General features: G+C 49.3%; 1 protein-coding gene across 2 annotated transcripts in view; it reads left to right on the top strand.

Annotated features, from left to right (window-relative positions):
* The first annotated feature begins 1,426 nt into the window (after positions 1-1,426).
* Positions 1,427-18,492, top strand: part of TSPAN11 (tetraspanin 11) — a 72,739-nt gene continuing 55,673 nt past the window's right edge. For both annotated transcript variants that reach the window (XM_047868324.1, XM_047868325.1), the window contains exon 1: positions 1,427-1,589. The gene's annotated coding sequence lies outside the window, so the exon portion shown is untranslated. The remainder of the gene's footprint in view (positions 1,590-18,492) is intronic.

Here is an 18,492-nt window from a genome sequence, read left to right as displayed (position 1 = left end):
GGAAGTAAGACCAGACAGAGAGTGAACTTGAACTGAGATGCAGTTTCCACAGAGGCCTCAGCTGATCCCTTAGGGAACCTAGGAGCTGGGATAGCCCTTTAGGGTCCTCTGGTATGAAAGGAAGCAGATGTGTCTTTGTAGTCCTGCATCAACCGATTGGACCAGATGCCCCAAGGAGGGGCTATCTGGCTTACAGTCCCCACTACTGAAATGACCCTCTCAAAAGTCTCCCAAAGATCTCATTTCTAAGTCTAACCCTGTTTTCTTGGGCACCCTCCCCTTTGGTGTCCCTGTAGCACGGGCTCCTATGGAACATACACTCTTCTCCTGGATCTGGGTGTCCTGCACAGTGCTGACCCTCCTGGATGGCATCAGTTTCTTTCTCTGGCTCCTTTTCAAACATCTACCTGGGCTCTGTCCTCAGCCCAGCCCTCTCCACGTTGTCCAAACTCAGCTTCACATCACCCAGAGTCTGCTCTCAGACTTCCACACTCACAGCACCACCATGGTCCTTCTTCAGACCCCCTCTCTACCCCTCCATGTACACCACACACAGCAAGCTCTGTAGAACCCACACCCACCGCATCTTCTGCATTCACTCCCATTTCAGGTCTTCCTCTCACAGGGACCATTGTCGGCTCTGCTGACTTTTCTCTACTGCCATGCCTCCGTCAGCAATCCCAGCCTCCAATGTCTTCCCTGACCTAGCACCCTGGTAAATGGGTAACCTTGCTCGCAGCAGTCAAGTTCCAGAAGCACCATGGCTGGATAAGCAGGGGCCTTTGTAGCTTTGAGAAATAATCTGCTCCACAGCTAGAACACAGCCAGTTAGTGGCAGCTTTGCACCTGTTCTCCGCCAGGGCCCAGCCAGGGATCTGTCCATCCTTCCTCTTGCCTCCAGTCTAGGAAGAGGTCTTGATTCTCCCTGGGCCCAGGAAACATAAAGCCCATGGTCCACAACACTCTCACTGGGACAGGGCGGTGATGGGAGACTTCCCTACGCACAGGGGATCTGCCGAGGGAGAGGGGCGGCTCTTTGGGATCAGAGGGGCTTGTGCCTAGAGTCCCTGGGAGCCCCCACAGGCCAATGTCTCCCAGGACCTGAGCCTTGGAGGAAACTAGGGAAAAGCAAGACCTGAGAGAGGCCCCAGGGCGGGAGGCCCGGGAGCGGCGGGCAGACGCGAGATTGTGAGCCGCCCCTCCCCTCCCGGCAAGGATCCCCGGGCAACCACCCAGCTGCCCCTAACTCCGACTTAATTGGCTCTGTGAGCTCCGAACTGAAGAGAGGCCAACTCCCAAACAAAGAGGCGGCCCAGCTCAGGGCTTCTGGGCGAGGCCAGCCCGGCTGGGAGGAACGGAGCCCGGGAATCGGAGCGGGGCGAGCCGGGAGGGTGGGCGCTCGGGAAGCGGGGCGGGGCGGGCCGGCAGGAAGTGCCCGGGGTGCTGGGCTGGAGCCGGGCCGCCCGCACCCTGACCCTCTGAAGGTGGGAGGGCCCGGAGCGCGGCGGGGGTGCCCAGGCGAGCGCCGCGGCGCCTCGGGAGGCTGCGGGTCCCGTCGCTGCGTGAGGAGCCCCGCTGCGGGAGGCCCGGTAAGCGCCGGGGTGGGGTGGGGGGCGGTGGAGAAGAGCGCGGGGGGAGGGGGAGAGGGAGGACGCGCGGGGACCAGGGGGCCCTGCCCGCCAGTCGCGCCCCAGCCCCGCGCGGAGGAGCGCCCCCACCTCCCTACCCGCGCCCCCGCCGCCTTTCTGAGCCGGACTGTGGCGGGGCCTGGGCTGGCGGGGTCGAGCGGACTCTGGGTGCGGGTGGGGGCAGGGGGCCTCCGGTCCCTCAGGATGGGCGCGTGCACGCACTGGGGTCGGCCGGGGCCGCAGCGTTTGTGCCCCTAATCATACTGTCCAGTGTGCCGTTCTGCACTTAGGGCCCTGGGAGGGAGCTCTGGGCTTCTGAGTGGCTCGTGCCGCCCAGCGTGCTCAGTGTCAGTCTGCCTCTCCTCAAAATGTCACCTGAATTCTGGTAGCTGGCTTTTATGCATAAACCCGGGGTGACCGGTCCAGAATAATCCTAGGTAGAATTGTGTGGAGCTTGGCCCCGTACCTCGTGCAAAACAGAGTTTGCTAAATGCTGGCAGCTGGTGTGTCTTCTGCATGCGCAGGTCCGTGCAGCAAATTGTCCAGGAGTCCTATGGGGGCACATCTGCGTATTTGCGGGGACATGGCTGTGCGGGCCTTGTCACCTGTGTTTGCCTGTCCATTCCTGCAGGTGCAGTTGGCTGGTCTGATACGGGAAGAAGGAAGATGTGGATGGTTCTAGGGTGCATTGTTTTCACCAGTGATGTGTGCAGTGTCGACAAGTATGAACTGGCTGGAAAATATGAAAGGAGGGGTCAGTCTGCAGGGGCAGGAGAGCATCTCAGCTTGGGTCTGAATTGCTTTAGATCTCACCAGCAGGTGGGCACGCATGATGAGACAGCAGTGGCTCAGAGAGAAGAGACAGCTTCTAGAAATACCCCTAAGTACCCTCCAAGGCATAAGATGTAGATGGAAGGGTGGGAGAGAGAGAACGAGGGTGGATACTCTGTTTAATTTGTGAGCGTTTTGATGATAGCTACCTTTGGGGTCTGGACCCCTGGATTTGCATCAGAATTCAGTGGTTGTTACTACGTCACTAGCAATGTTCCCTGCACAGGTTGCTTTGGGGCTCAGTTGCTTTGTGTGCAAAATGGAACTAATAATTGTCGTCTTGCCTACCTCGTGAGGTGACTGGAAGCTCAAATTTGCTAATGCCTGTGCAGTGCTGGGACAGTGTTCGGTTCCGAGGGTGAAAGGCAAACACTCCGAGACTTGGGGAACACTCTGAGAGCCTGGGGCTGTTTGCCTGGGGGTAGGAGAAGAAGCCGTTTGCATAGTGCTTCCCTTGATGTTCAGCATCATAGGAGCACATGCCTGGAGCCTGGCTTTGGGCTCTTGGTGTGTGACATACCTACAGACCCATGTGTGGTGCCGGAGGTTTTGTGAATGCTTCTATAAGAAGAAAACTGACTTGGCTGGTCTTTAAGTCATTTAACCCCACAGCAGCTTGACTTTCCAGGTAGCCTTCCTCCAGGTGAGCCACCATCTTGCCAACAATAGAAGCAGTAAGGAGCACTTTCCACAGTTTGCCGCCAGGGAGATAGGAGAGGAGGAATCTTTCCCAACTAAGGTCATGGGTCTGGGATGTCAACTGCATGGTGCTGTCTGCTGGGGTACAGTGCTCCCAGACTCTAACTGGCCGAGCAGGGCTGAGAGGGTGCCAGGAGTCATGACAGACAGCCCCGAACCCCAGGGCATGGTTGGTGGCTTGTGGGCAGTTGGATGTCCCCTGCCTTGTTTGCATGCAGTGGCTATTTAGTAAACACTGTGAAAGGAGAGAGCCCTGAAAACCCAGGGTCAAGGACTGGCTCGGGCTTCTGACTTGATGGGTGACCTGGAGAAAGTCACTTCACCTCTTTTGGGTCTGCTTCCTCATTGGTCAAAATCAGGGCATCTTTCCAGATTCTTGTTGTGCCATCAGTTAACATTTTGCTTCCTCAGACAGACCTTTCCCGATACCCCCAACTAAAGTAGCTTTCTCCTGGGGCGCCTGGGTGTTTCAGTCGATTAAGTGGCCAACTTTGGCTCAGGTCATGATCTCGCGGTTCATGAGTTCGAGCCCCGCATCGGGCTCTGTGCTGACAGCTCAGAGCCTGGAGCCTGCTTCGGATTCTGTGTCTCCCTCTCTTTCTGCCCCTCCCCCATTCATGCTCTGTCTCTCTCACTCTCAAAAATAAATAAACATTAAAAAAATTAAAAAATTAAGTAGCTTTCTCCTGGCCCGCAGTCACATTGCCCTAGTCCTTTATAGCACTTTCCATCATCTGAACTTAGCTCTGCTACATCCAGCCACATTGGGAGATTCAGGAAAGCAGGGGCTTCCCCTGTCCTCTTTCCTGCTGGCTCACCAGCACCTGGAACACAGTAGGTACTTGAGAAACGTTGTGTCAGTGAGCAAATAACTTAGTAAGCGAGGAGTGGCAGCCTGCTTTTCATATTGTACTCCCTGGAGCTTTTGAGGGAGGAGCAAGCCCCATGAGCAGGGCCCTGGGTCCCTCACTGCAACAGCTGGGGGTTAATCTGGGTTACTGGCTGCCTTCCAGGTAGGATTTCCTTTGAAGAAAGGGCCCTCCCACTAAAATAAAACTGGAAAACCATTGTGGCAGAAGACTCCTGGGCGCCTGTGCAACTCCAGCTTGAAATAATAGTACCGAACTGGTAGTAGTGCCCACTGGGTTCGGACACTCAGGTCCCACACGTCATTCCTGCCTGGCCGTGGAAGGCGTCACAGGGCTGTTTGTTCTGCAGCCGGCTTAATTTCCTGACATTTTGGACAAGGTTAATATGAAAATGGTTTTGCACACAGTACGGCAACAAGGGGCACATGGGAACTGTGAACCGTGTGTGAGATAAGCGGGAGGCGACACCGAGTACTGCAGAGTGGATAAGCCACGCTCTGATATTTGAGAGCTGCCTGTTCAGGGTGACCGTGTCTGGCATTGTCCTCCCAGGCAGACCGCCCAGATGTGCCTCCTCCCCAGCAGATGTCCACTCAGCATGGTTTTTGTTGAGTAGTTGGCAGTGGACAGGAGCCCTCTCTCTTGAGTGATTCCTGAACCTAGACAGCGACGTGATGGTGTGCCCCGACATGTATTTACAGCAGCCCTGTCAGCCCCACGTAAAACAGCCGCTCCCGCTGTCTCTTCCTGTAGATATGTTTGCAGCTGGCATTGTGACTCCCATGTCCAGCACTGTGCCTGGGTTTTGGGCGTAGAACACCTGTTTACCACAACCTTTATTAATTCCCATGGGAGTTAGTATACCACAAACTAGTATACTGTATAGTATACTATAATATTATATAACACAATGTTTTATATATATATATATATAATTATGTAAGATATATTAATGTTGCTTAGGATATAATATGTAATATATAATACAATATATGCTATACATATTAATACATATGGTACATTATTAATGTGTATATATGTTATGTAATTATATTACATATTATATACTATTAGTATCATATATTATTATACACTATAGTACTATTACTATTATATACTATATATGTAGTATATAGTATCTATAGTAATATATAGTGTATAATATATATAGTACTATAAATAGTATGTAATAGTAACAGTATATATAGTATACAATAGTACGTACTAACAGTACGTATATAGCACATAGTTATAGTATATATAACAGTATATAACAGTTATATAACAGTATATAACATATAGTAATAATAATATGTATTAACAGCACTCCCATTGATGGAGAAGGAGGTTCAGCTGTTTTGTTGGGTTGTTTTGGGAGCGTAGTTGAGGAGGGAGACTACAGAGAGAAGTGGAGGGAGGAGATAGAACCCAGAAGAGAACCCTTTGTTAATTCCTTCAGACCATTGACCTTGCTTCTTGTAGACGTCCCTGCTCTGGCGGACTCTTGTGGGCTCCTAGGTTCATGAGGTTTGTACTTACAAGGGGGTGTGCTGTCTGTTGCCTGGTTGAGGGGAGGGCTTATCAATATGCACATATTTACCTGGTGCCTACATATTCACCTGGCACCTATTATGAGCCTCCAGGCCTGCCAATACTTAACCTCCAAGCATCGAGTTGTTGAGAAACCCCCAGGGAAGAAAGGAGAAAACAGCTGAGTGGAAGCTGTGTGGTGTGGTGCTCACCCAAGCCACAGCTGGAGCTCAGGGAGGGGAAGGAAAGCGGTGTGAGGCAGGGGGCGGTGGAGGGCAGAGAGCCCAGCTCTGGGTCAGACACTCCAGCCTGGGATCCGGGCCCTGCCCCTTCCTCCTGGGTGACCTTTCTTTTTTTTTTTTTTTTTTAATTTTTTTTTTTTCAACGTTTATTTATTTTTGGGACAGAGAGAGACAGAGCATGAACGGGGGAGGGGCAGAGAGAGAGGGAGACACAGAATCGGAAACAGGCTCCAGGCTCTGAGCCATCAGTGCAGAGCCCGACCCGGGGCTCGAACTCACGGACCGCGAGATCGTGACCTGGCTGAAGTCGGACGCTTAACCGACTGCGCCACCCAGGCGCCCCTGGGTGACCTTTCATGTGTTACGTGACCTCACTGAGGTTCAGTTTTCTCATCTGCCCACCAAAGAAAGGATCTCTAACTCCTGGCTGGCCTGGGTACGGATGGCTGAGTTAGGCCTGGAGAGCTCAAATTTGTAGAGGGGCACAGAGTGTGTGGGCTGCCCAAGGTGAGCACTCTGGAGAAGGGTCTCTCTGACAAGGGGGTCCACCAGGTGGTGACTGCTGCCCTGTGCTTTCAAACCCTGATCTTACGTGCCAGTCATCTGGGGATGGGGTGAGGGAGGGGGTCGCCCGGGCCAGCCAAGCCCCCAGTTTCTCCTCTGGGCCCCTTCCCTCCCCACTGGGCCATTCCACTCCCCACACATGACTGCGGGCAGGATGCATCTGGATTTCAGCGGCTCCCTCCCACCTCACTGCCCTGTGTACGCATCAGGCCCTTCTTAAAGGCTTAAGGAGTTTTACTGCAAAATGCCAAGAATTCAAGAATTGAGGATATTACAGAGGCTCAGGAAATGTTAAAGGAAATTGCTCTGACATTCCCTGATCTGGTTTGAAGTAGTAAGTTTTGAAATAGAGTTCCGTGACCCTCTTTGATGGCAGTGGATGAGAACCTGAAGTTTTTCTCACCTGTGTCCTGACTTACAGGTTCTTCTTTTTTGAACAGGGAGCTCAAGTTTTGAAAGATTCATGTGAGCCAAACTTCAATATAAATGAAAATGTGTTTCTCCATTGGAAACAATTAATCTTTTAATAAACCTTTTCTGCTTATGTCATTTACATTTTTAAAAGATCAGCCTAGACCATTTAACCAACAGATTCCAGTATGTTTAAAGGCTCAGAAAAGAACAAAGAACAAGATTGGGCTGGTGTTGTCCAGTTTGTCTGAGGTTTGGAACAGATTGTAAAATTATGAGAAGTTTTCCATTATCCCGTTTGATCACACAGATGTGTTAAGCTAACCTCTGAAGCTTTTTCAACAGGTAAAGGTCCATGTTTCCATAAGTGCTCTTAGAATATTGTAAAGACATTTCTCTCTCAGAACCCCCTTCTACAGACAAGTACTAGGATTCTGACACTTGGACAACAATGTCTTATATTTCAGAATTATATTCCTTACCACTGCTCGAGGATAGAAATTATGTTTATTGACTTTTTATCCCTGGCAACTAGCACCATGCTGAACAAACAGTATGAGTTCAGTAAATGTCCACAAAATAGATATTTCCAGAGGGAGATTATCAGTCATCACTAAGACTGTGTGCTTAGGGAGAAATCCCACAACCAGGGCTGGCTACATAATTTGTGGGACCCAGTGCAAAATGAAAATATGGCCCCCTGATTCAAAAAGCACGAAAAAGTGCCATTGAAAGTAGTAAATGTAAAGCTTTTTCCTGTCTTCCATGGTCTCTTTCTTGACTTGTCATGGTGGTTTTGGTTGCTACTTAATGGCATTCCAAGTAAAGAAAAATTAAAATTTTAAATGCTTAGCATGCATTTTGGTATTCATCTTTATATTGTGCAATGCCAGTTTTAAACACACGTATGCGAGCATTTAACTCCTATGTAGAATCACCAAAATCACACAATTCAAATATCATAGCTCATGTTTTGTTCTTCTCAGAACACTGGAAATGATGCACAAAACGACCTCAGCTGTTTTTATTTCACTTCTTGATACACGCACATTCTTTTTATTTATTTATTTTTTTTAATGTTTATTTTACAGAGAGAGAGAGAGACAGAGCATGAGTGGGGGCAGGGCAGAGAGAAAGGGAGACATAGAGTCTGAAGCAGGCTTCAGGCTCTGAGCTGTCAGCATAGAACCCGACGCAGGGCTCAAACCCATGATCAGTGAGATCATGACCTGAGCCGGAGTCGGATGCTTAACCGACTGAGCCCCCCCAAGCTCCCCAATACATGCATACTCTGTCAACACACTGTCACACTCCACTTCCAGCCTAAGGGGAAAGGAAGGATTGAAAGGAAAGGCAATAGTGCATGGACCTTTCTTCCCTTTAGTTCATCCTTTTCAGTGCAAGTAGGTGACTGATGCTGGAAGGACCCCAAGTAGGAAAGGACAGGGTATCATAGGGTTCCTTAGCTGTTGGTGTTTCTTACAAGGCATCGCTCACCTTCTGCATTTGAACCCAGCAGAGAACTTGACCTCCCTGGGTCATCTGCTCCTGCTTACTCTGTCAAAAACCAAACACCTTATCTTGTACTCACTCACTTTGCAGCTCCTTGAACTCCACATCTGAAGGGTCCCCTGGATTTCTGTGCTCATGGATGTGAGAAATAAGCCCACTGACCCAATTAAAGGAGGGACGCCAAGACTCAGAGCACAGTGAAGTGAGGCTTTAACCAACGTTCTTGCAACAGCAGGTTTCTGATGGACAGGCACACAGGGGACAGTTACAGCAGACAATTTATCTCTTAGCATTCAGGTCCCTCCCCTGGTTCCTCATTGGCTGAGTCCTGCAGAGGATACAGCCTTACCCGGATGTCGCCTCTGCCCATGTAAGGCAAAAAGGAGTCTGATTGGAACAAATGTACATTCCCTGAGGTAATGCGGCAGCGACTTCGGGTCTTTAGCCCATGCTCATTGTAAAGCCCACAAAAAGCCCAGGAAATGGAGAGGGGAAAAATAACCAGGAAGTGAAGTGTCTTAGGGTTTGGGGCTCCATTGGGGAGTGGGAGGAGGGGGGGAGCAGGTTTGAACATATTTCCAAAGGTTGTAAACCTATTGTTAACTAGACGGTACAGCTTTTTGGTATTTCTGAAAATGAATCATCTCCCTTCTCACATGGGGCATCATGGATCAAATGAGATCAGCAAGGAACAGTGGACACACGCACTGAGCATTTCTCTCTGTTCACATTGATGCCCACTGTCCCATAGGGCTTCACTTACAAAACACAAGCTCAAAGATTAAATCATTAAAAATTCCAAGATGCCAACAGCAGAGCATTAAACAGAGCTCCAGTCCCTTGTCAGCACAGGGCACTGTGAGTCTGCACAGTTGCCTGCTTGTGGAGTCAGCCCAGGCTTCAACCCTTGACCTTCCACTTTGGTTACATTTTTTAGATGGTGGTCCACTTGGAGCAGAACAGATCCTTTAAATGAGCAGGCCATTCAGGTGCCCTGAGATTCTAGTTAGTCATTTCTGTCTTTGGAAAACAGCAGAGGCTTCCATTTCCTTGTCCAGGTCTCCATCCTTCTCCTTTAAAGCATTTACGTTTTTAAAACAGTCAGTTTGGATCTTTCACTCACAGGTTCTAGTGTGGTTGAGAGGCTCAAAAGAAAAGAACAGAGGACAGGAGGAGAGGTGAGAATAGTCCATTTTGCCTGAGGGTTGGAATATGCTCGAAAGCGAAAAGCTTGTAGGATTTCTAAGTCTGTTCAGAGATACTGATTAGCTGTTCCAGACATGACCATTTTCATACTGAAGCCAAGCGGATGGTTTGCCATGGGGAAAGGTATGGCTTTGTTACCAAAGGACGAGTTGATCTTTGGGTGACTGCACATTTTGGGGTGCTTTTTGCACACAGAGAGGCTTTAGGGAAGCCAGGCCTTCTGGGAGAAATAAATCCCACTCTCTGTGGGGAGAGAGGTGAGGCAGGGAGACAGGAATTTAAGACTAGAAGTGCTAGAACAAAATGAAATACTCAGAAAGCAATTCACACTTCTTGATGACAGAGCAGATAGCTCCGGGCTTTTCACTGCTCTGGAAACCTCAAGTTCCAAGCAAGTACTAGGAAGCAAGTACTACTACCAGGAACTGAAAAGGGAGTTTTTTCCACCTTTTTTTTTTTTTTAATATATAAAGACCTGTTGGAAGAAGTAGTTAGAGATAGCACAGAAGCCACATTTACATTGTACCTTGAATGCCTTTAAGTTGGTCTACCTTCTACCTTGGTGTTCCTGTATTGTCCAAATAATGCTAATTGTAAGTAGCAATTTCCATCATCAAATTTGGTAGTTGCATGACTCACTGTTCTCCAGGGGTCCACAAAATGGTTCTGTATGGCCTACAGGCTACAATTATATATTTAAAAGGCTGAAGCAAATGAACAAAACAAAGAGGAATATGCAACAGAGACCATGTGGGCCGCAGAGCCTGGGACATTTACTAACTAGTCTTCTAACAAACGGTTTGCAGAGCCCCAGTCCACCCACCTGAGATTATTGACAGTTTGGGGACCCCAGAGCACTGAACGTGGGCACAGGGGCTAGAGGAAGGCCTAGCCTCTGAACCCTGGTCTCTGAGACACCGCTTTCATTCATCTGGGCTGCAGCCTGGGAGGCCAGATTTTTACAAACTCCTCAGGTGGTCTTAGTGCAGCAAGTGTGAAAAGCATGGTCCTGAGACAGTCGTTCTCAAAGTGAAGTTCTGCAGAATCAACATCTGATTGAATTATTAGTGGCTTATTAAAACCTCAAAATCCAGGGTGGACTCCGACCTGCTAACTCAGAAACTCCCCGGAGGTAGACCCAGAGATCTGTGTTTTAACGAAGCTTCCCGGCCATTCTGTTGCAAGTTTGAGAACTCTAAGGCTTGGCCTTTCAAACCTGAACCTGCTCAGTCAGGCAAACGTCATGTCACAAGGACATCGGGTAGAGAGCACAGGAGGAAGGGGGGGAGGCTGGCAAGGGGGCAGCAAGGCCTCCAAGTCTTTGCTTTGAAATCTAAGGCTCTAAATGACTGGAATTGTTCTTTTATTCACAACTGAGGCCCTGGAAGGTGAAGTGAGCTGCAGGAACCAGAACTTGGGACCAGAATAACACTACTAACAACAACAGTCATGAATTCCTCCCTTATGAAAGTTATCATTAACCATAGGTTTGTGCTCTACTTTTCATTACTACATATGTTTGTCTTTTAGTATCTTAACTTACATAAGGTTCCCACTTGGTAAACTCAGGGGTTTAAGCACACTTCTGAACTGTCTTGAAATAATTTAAATAAACATATACGTGCATAGGAAGTAGGAAAGCTATGTTGCTGACCTTCACCCCATAACTGATGGATGAATTCTCTTATCCCAACTGCCCCCTCTAGGGATTCTCATAGGGTACTCTGCCCAGGTGCTAGCCCTCCAACAATGTAGCATGGGGGACACTTATGAGTGTAATAGGATCTATGACTTATTGATGGCCTACTATGTGCCAGGCAGGCATGGTGTGATGTTTTAACATACATTATTTCCTGGAATCATCACAGACTTATAAAGTCAGTGGTATTATCCCCATTTTACAGTCATGAATGTTGAGGCACACATAAATTAAAGACTTTCCCCAAATCCCACAGCTAACAGATGGCAGAGCTGAGATGCAACCCCAGGGAGGTCTGGTCTCAAAATTGGTGAGGGTGGGGAGGCAGGGGAGCTGGCACGTGATCCGGCCTGATGAAGCATTTTGGTAAATCTAAGCTGGATGAGCTGGTGGGCACAGAAAGCAATTATTCCTTGCTCTCCTCATTCTTGCCCAGTGTCCCGTGCATCCTTGGCAGGAGGTGAGCCCACACCTTCCAAAGGTTGGATTGCTGATGTGCCATCTTAGAAAGAATTCAAGGACCAGTGGTGCACAGGGGACCAGAGGTAGAGACTCTGTTTGAGGTGTCAAGAATGCAGTTGCTACCCACAGAGCTGGGTGGGCTTTAAATTCTTCCCTCCTCACTCTGGAAGTTAGCAGCCAAAGTGGTGTATAAATATTACATACCACACATTATCATCACCATCAATAATAATGAGGCATCCTTTTAGAGCTCTTCACAGTTCCAAAGCACTGTAGGCTCGTTAGTTCCCAGTGTCTAGTATTAATAGGCTCAGTAACAACTAGAGGCAGTGGGAGCTCAGAGACGATGGCCATTGGCAGCCTGCAGTCCTCCCAAAGCCCAGGCACTGAGCTGAAAACCAGAGATAGGTGCCTGGGGGCCTCTTCTCAGACCTATTCAGGGAGAGCAGAGATAGACATCTACCCTCTGCGTCTCTCTGGCCTACAGATGGGAGCAGACTGACTCCATCTTCTAGTCCTGGGACCTGCAGGCGGCTTTCCAAACCTCGGGTAGTGATGCTCATGGTGATGATGTAATTAGTCCATGGTTAGGGAGCCGCTGTGGGCAATATCTAGGGTGTTCTGATGCCAAGTCCGTTTCTATAACATCCTCCCTCTAGAACTCATGGAACTAAAGTTCTTCCTTCTTTTTTGGAAAGAATTAGGGTAACTGTGTGGGGGTTGTTGGTTAGTTGCCATGCGAGTGCATTATTTCCTTGCCCAGAAAGGTCAAATATCTTTAAAAAGACACAAATCTGTGTGTTTGGCTCTCCTCCAGGGAGAAGATTCGAATGCTTTCCAAGGGGGTTTCTAAGTCCCTAGAAAATATGTTTCTACAGACCTGAGATAAAGAAAATATGGTTTATTTATCAGGGAGCTTAGCGGCTTCCACATTCTCTTCAATAAATTACATCACTTTCTGGACTTAAGACCTAACAGATTCACATCCAAGTCCCAAAGTGAAAATTGGAATTTAAATTCGGATGCGTAAATGTTCTCTCCCTCACCCTTATGTACATAAGCACACAGTTCTATCGGTCTGTGTGGTGTGGTAGAAAGCAAGCTCAACCAGGGTCTGGAAACCTGGATTCCAGCCCCAGCTCTGCCTCTTCGGCTTCTCTGGGGCCCCTGGACTCCGATCCTGTGCGGAACTCAAGGCCTTTCTCTTGGGAGTTGATAATCCAGGCCTTGTCTATAACTACCCCAAATAGGAACCTTAACCTTTCTGTTAAGGAAAGTCCTAAACCTCTTTGGGGATCTGCTAAAACCTATGGAACTCCAGCATATAAATGGTAAAAAAGAAAAAAAAATTTTTTCATATAATTTCAGGGGCCTCCAACTTAGAACCCCTTGGAAGGAATGGTCTTTTAGACTCACACAGCTAAGCCATGGTGTCCTGCTCCAAAAACAAGACAGGCCCTATTTTGAAAGCAAATGAGAAATTGTACAAATCCTACTCTCTGGGAAATGGAACAAGTTTTTATGTCATTCAGGCCCCCCCCCCCCCCATTTCCTGCTGCCTGGAAGGGAGTATCTGTGCCTTTCTGGTTCCCAACGAGCAGGTTGTGAATGTACTTAAGCCAAAGTAATGTGCACCATAATGAAGGCTTCTTCAGGGGTCCTCCTCCTTCCAGCCCAGAGCATCTCTCCTCTAGCCTGGCTGATCCCTGCCAGAGAACAGAGCATTCAGACTACCCTCTTCCCCTTGGTGGAGGCCTCTACTGCTGGGGAGGTCAGGAGGAAGCAGGCTGCACACTCAACCAGTGCTGACTGGCCTTCAAGGTCACTTTTTCTGGGTCCTTGCCTTCTCATCTCCACAGGACAGGGGAAGAAACTGGCTCAGGTACATAGGGGGCCCTGCCCAAGTTCACACAGCTGGTAAGAGTGACAGTACTTTTCCCTCCATACATGTGACAGGCAAAGAAAGCATCAGGGAGCCAGGCTCACATCCACCTTCACTCCCCAGCCCCCTCCTCCTACCACCAGGGATGGTGGAGGGGATAAAAGCCCCCTTCCTGCTTGCACTCAGGATCATGCATAAGCTGCCCCACAAGGACCACTACCACCCCCACCCTGAAGCCCACAGGTGTGCTCAGTGGGCTAAGACCAGTGTCATTTCCCAACCATCTCTCAGAGACTCCGGTTAAGTGAGTAGCTGCTGCAGCTGGGGAATAGGGAGGAGGTTGTTCTGGGCAATTTGCACTCAGCTGGGGATCCCACCCTGGGGGAGGGGGCAGCAGAGGGGGCCAGCACATGAGGACCCTGGTCCCATGAGTCAAGCCTTGTGGGAGTCCTTGTTGAGTCTGAGAGCCAGGGTCATCATTGATTTGGGGCCCGGAGTGCCTCCCACATCCTCTAGACTGCTTCGAGTCTTATACCCCTCTCAGCCTCATACACACACAACAGAGAAAGCACATCCTGGTGCCTAAGAACAGATAACCCCTGGGGCTCCAGCTCCAGTCTGAGCCCTAAATCCAAGCTTGGGAGGCCTGCAGGGCCTCCAGAGCGTCTCCCACTTCTGTCTGGCTCACTGGGGACTGTAGATGTTTGGAAGTTTCTCCCTCTGCCCTCAGAGTCATGACCACCCAACCCTCTGGCGTTCTCCAATTTCTGTCAGGCCCCTGCACCTGGCTGTTGACTGGGCCACCTGTGGGCAGATGTTGGGGTGACAGGGGAGACCTGCTGCTTCCATCCCAACTCTGTGCCTGAGACGGCAGAGCAGAACTGAGCAGAGAGGGCAGCACTGGCTGGCCTCCTGCCCAGGGTCTGTCTATAGTTGACAGCCTTTTGGCCTTCCTGTAGTCACATGGCCTCAGACCCCAAGGCCCGCAGCCTCCAAAGACCAGCCCAGGTTCAGTTTCCTGGGCTATATACAGGGTCTGGAAAGCTGTCATGGGCAGTATGACCCCACACATACAGGGAGCTGCCTTGCAGAGAGGGGAGAGGAAGCCAGGATCAGTCATCATGCCCCAGTGTCCCTGGGGCCCTAGCTGAGAGGCTTCTCAGCTGTGCCAGAAGCCTCTTGGCCACAGGTGTTCTCATCAGCAGCTAGGGGCTGGGCACTAATCAGAGAAGCCTGATGCAGTGGCAGAAACTGGAAAGCAGCCCAGCTCATGAAACGGCCTGGCGGGAGCCAGACTAGGGCATGCTCCTGGGAGGCAGGCACCAGGAGCCTGGCAAGAGGTATCTCCAGACTGTCTGGAGACTGGTAGGGGAGGGGGAAGGAAAGGCTCCTCTAGGGCAGCACAGGTTGTGGATGAGAGGTAGACCTGTATTTCAGACAAGGCTGTGTGTTTTTGAATTTCCATCTGTGAAATGGGGATCTTAAGATTGCCCACTTCTTAGTTACTGTGAGAAGTAGTATAACAATTATGTCATCATTATTATCATTATCATTGCCATCATCTGTGCAAGCAAACAGTGAGCTAAAGCCTGGAGAGGACAGAAATAACCAACCACATGCCCACATACAGGGCTGCTGCCGTTCTCCAGGAGGCTTGGGCCCATTTGCCCAGGACAGATGCCATATTGGAAAAATGAGGCGGGGCTATGGAAGAAAATTCAGCAATGCCTCAGTAAGTTACACACATGACCCAGCAATCGCATGCCTAGGCATTACCCAGAGGAATTGAAAACAGGTGTCCAGACAAAAACGTGTGCATGAATGTTCACACCAGCTCTATTCACTATAGCCAAAATGTGGAAACAACCCAAATGCCTATGGACAGATGAATGGATAAGCAAAAGGTGCTCTATACATACAAGTGAACGTTACTCAGCTGTAACAAAGAATAAAGTACTAATACGTGCTACAGCATGGATGAACCTTGAAGACATTATGCAAAGTGAGAGAAGCCAGACACAGAAAATCACATATTGCATAATTATGTTGATATGGAGTAATCAGAGTAGGCAAATCCTTAGAGAAGCTCATTAGAGGTTTCCAGAAGTTGGGGGGAAGGGAAGTAGGGAGTGGCTGCTTAATGGGTACAAGTTTTCCATTTGGAGTGATGAAAAGTCCTGAACTAGATAGTGGTGGATTCCCTTAGTGACACGGAATTGTACACTTTAAAATGGCTATAATGGTAAATTTTATGTTACGTCTGTTTTACCACAATAAAAAAAGGGAAAAAATGGGATAGAATTGGGGCCAGGTGCGGGTCAGGAGAAGATGAACCACTGATGAAATGAAGAGTTTCTCAGATAATCTCAGAGGTCACTTTCAGTTCTTAAAATAGCTTGTAAGTCTATGATATAGGAAGTAGATTTCTATGAGGTAGGCCCCAACAGCTCTCCCCTTGCTTATTTTGACTGGGGACAAGTGTGGAGAACAATATGAAATTAAAGAATAAAAAACCTAATGCCTGCATCTTGGTCTCCTAGAGTGCTAGAGCTGGGTTTCTTGCATGGTTCCAGCTTCAGGGGGAGTAAGGGAGGGGGAGACACTGTTCAAATGGGCTTGAAGCGGGGGCAGGCGGAGAAGGGGACTTAGCACACCCCTTCAGCCAGAAAAGCTACACACCTTATCTGTTTTATATGTTAGGTTCTACATACAAACTTGTTTGAAAGCATGTACTGCTAGAACACCAAGTTCATCATAAAGAAACTGAGGCACAGAGACAGGCAGGTGCTGTCCAAGGTGCTGGCAAGTAGTGCGGGAAATCCTGAATTAAACTCCCCCTCCCCACACACCTGGGCTTCTGCCTGTCTGCCATCCCCCCACCTCGTAAATACCATCAGCAGACATTCCTAGCATCCCTTTGGCAGTTCCCCCTTTGTTTGGGAGTCATGGGAAAAGAGGACTGCCCTTCATGCCTGTCCCCCCCTAGGCTCCAGGAACACACACTCTCCCCAGCCAAATCCCCCTCATGCCAAGTGTCAGCCTTCCCATAGAGGGTGATGACCAAGCAGCCCCTGCCAGGACAGAGCCTCAAGAACATGTCTCCACGTGGGTGATGAAAAGAGCAGCTCTTTCCGGGTGGAAGTCCTACATCCATTCGTTCACAAAGACTGGGGAAATTATAATACAGATCCATCTCAGAGTATGGGAAAAATTATAGGCTGTATTCTTCACTATAATGAAGCTGGTTTTTAGAGGGAGCAGTGCAATGCATATTAGGCAATGCATTTTTAATTTTTGAAGGTGTTTCTGAGACCTAATGTGTCAAAATTAAAACCCTGTGGTGTTTGTGGAGAGAGGCAGTGATTTTCCTTATTGGGTTTAGGGTTTTGCTTCACCATCGGCTCCTCTGCTCCCCTAGCCTGGTTCACTGGTGGGTGCAGTGAGGCAGCCTGGCCCAACTGCCTTGGACTGACAAGGAGCCGGCCTGGCCTACCCTTGACTGTCTTAGACGACATCCTTTCCACCGCGGCCTTACAGAGCCACCGCAAATCAACCAGACACAGGCTTGGTTCTCCCTTCAGATGCCTGGGCTCCGTGGGGGATTTTAAAATTCATTTAAAGGAATGCTTGTTTCCCAACCCCAGGATCTGGTTTATAACCTGTGAAACCATTTGGGTTTATTTACTCTAACCTCATAAGTAGTGACTCTAATTCTGTCATTCCCTGGACCAGAGGGTCCAGTGGTGCCCATTGCTTTCATAATGAAGTCCAGAATCTTGAGCCTGGCAAATGGCTGCTTTGTCACCATCTTTGCTGAATTTCCACTTGTCCTTGAACTCTCGCCAGTAGTTCCTCCTCTGCACACCTGGACAGACTTTTCTCTCTCTGAACTCCGTGCATAGTGTTGGATGATGTGGATGTGGCTGTCTCCCCAGCTGTGAGCTCTTTGATCTCTGGCCCATTGCATCACATAGCAAGGCCTCAAATGTTCAGTGAATGAATAGACCGATTAATTAATCTCAGAAGGGAACACAGATACGTGAACCACCACCCTGACCACTGCAACAGTAGACAAAGGGTAGGCCTGCAGTGGGGCGGTAACAGTGAGAAGATCAGAATGAATCGATTCCTAAGAGTTGATGGAGGAGCCTGCAGAAGGGGGACAGCTTGGTGAAGTAGTATGTGTTGGGGTGGGAGGTGGTGACACTGAAAAAGAGGGAGAAGTGGGACATAATCCTGAAGATAGTGCACTGGGTGGCGGGAGGGTGGGAACGTCACTACGCTTAGGGACGCAGGATGGCTGGGTTTGTGGGGGACATCCTGGCCTAGTTTTAGACAGGCTAGCAGTCAGGGACTCGTGGCCACATGAGTGAGCCTAAGCCTCAGTAGGCTCCTGAGAGTCATCAGCTTGTGAGACGTAGGTGGAGCTGGGCGTGAGTGGGGTTGAAAAGAAGAGACACTGGGCACCTGGGTGGCTCAGTCAGTTGAGTGTCTGACTCTTGATTTCAGCTCAGGTCATGACCTCACAGTTTGCGAGTCCGAGCCCCATGTTAGGCTCTGTGCTGACAGTGTGGAGCCTGCTTGGGATTCTCTTTCTCTCCCTCCCTCCCTCTCTCAAAATAAATAAATAAAACTTTAAAAAAAAAAAAAAAAAAAAAAGAAGTGACTTTGGGTTGAGTAGAGTGGTAGGGGCAGCCAGACTGTGGTAGGCTGCAGAACGACCAGACGGGGAAATGAAGCTTCAGGCCTTGGTGGCCAGGAGAAGAAGGGTCTGGCAATAACTTGAGGAGACAGGATGCACGTTATCGTAGGACTTGGGAGGTAGCATGTGTGGCAACCAGATTGGGCTTCGGAGCCTCCCACCCTCGGTTGTATCCTGGCTCTGTGCACCGGTCTAGGTCAGGACCAACCTGTTGCCCTTACAGATGGAGCTACAGAGGACCTATTTTTGCCTTCT

Source organism: Prionailurus viverrinus, chromosome B4 (genome assembly GCF_022837055.1).
Source record: "Prionailurus viverrinus isolate Anna chromosome B4, UM_Priviv_1.0, whole genome shotgun sequence".
Classification (NCBI taxonomy): Eukaryota; Metazoa; Chordata; class Mammalia; order Carnivora; family Felidae; genus Prionailurus; species Prionailurus viverrinus.
Note: the sequence above shows the minus strand (reverse complement) of the source record. Positions and strands in the feature narration are given on the sequence as shown.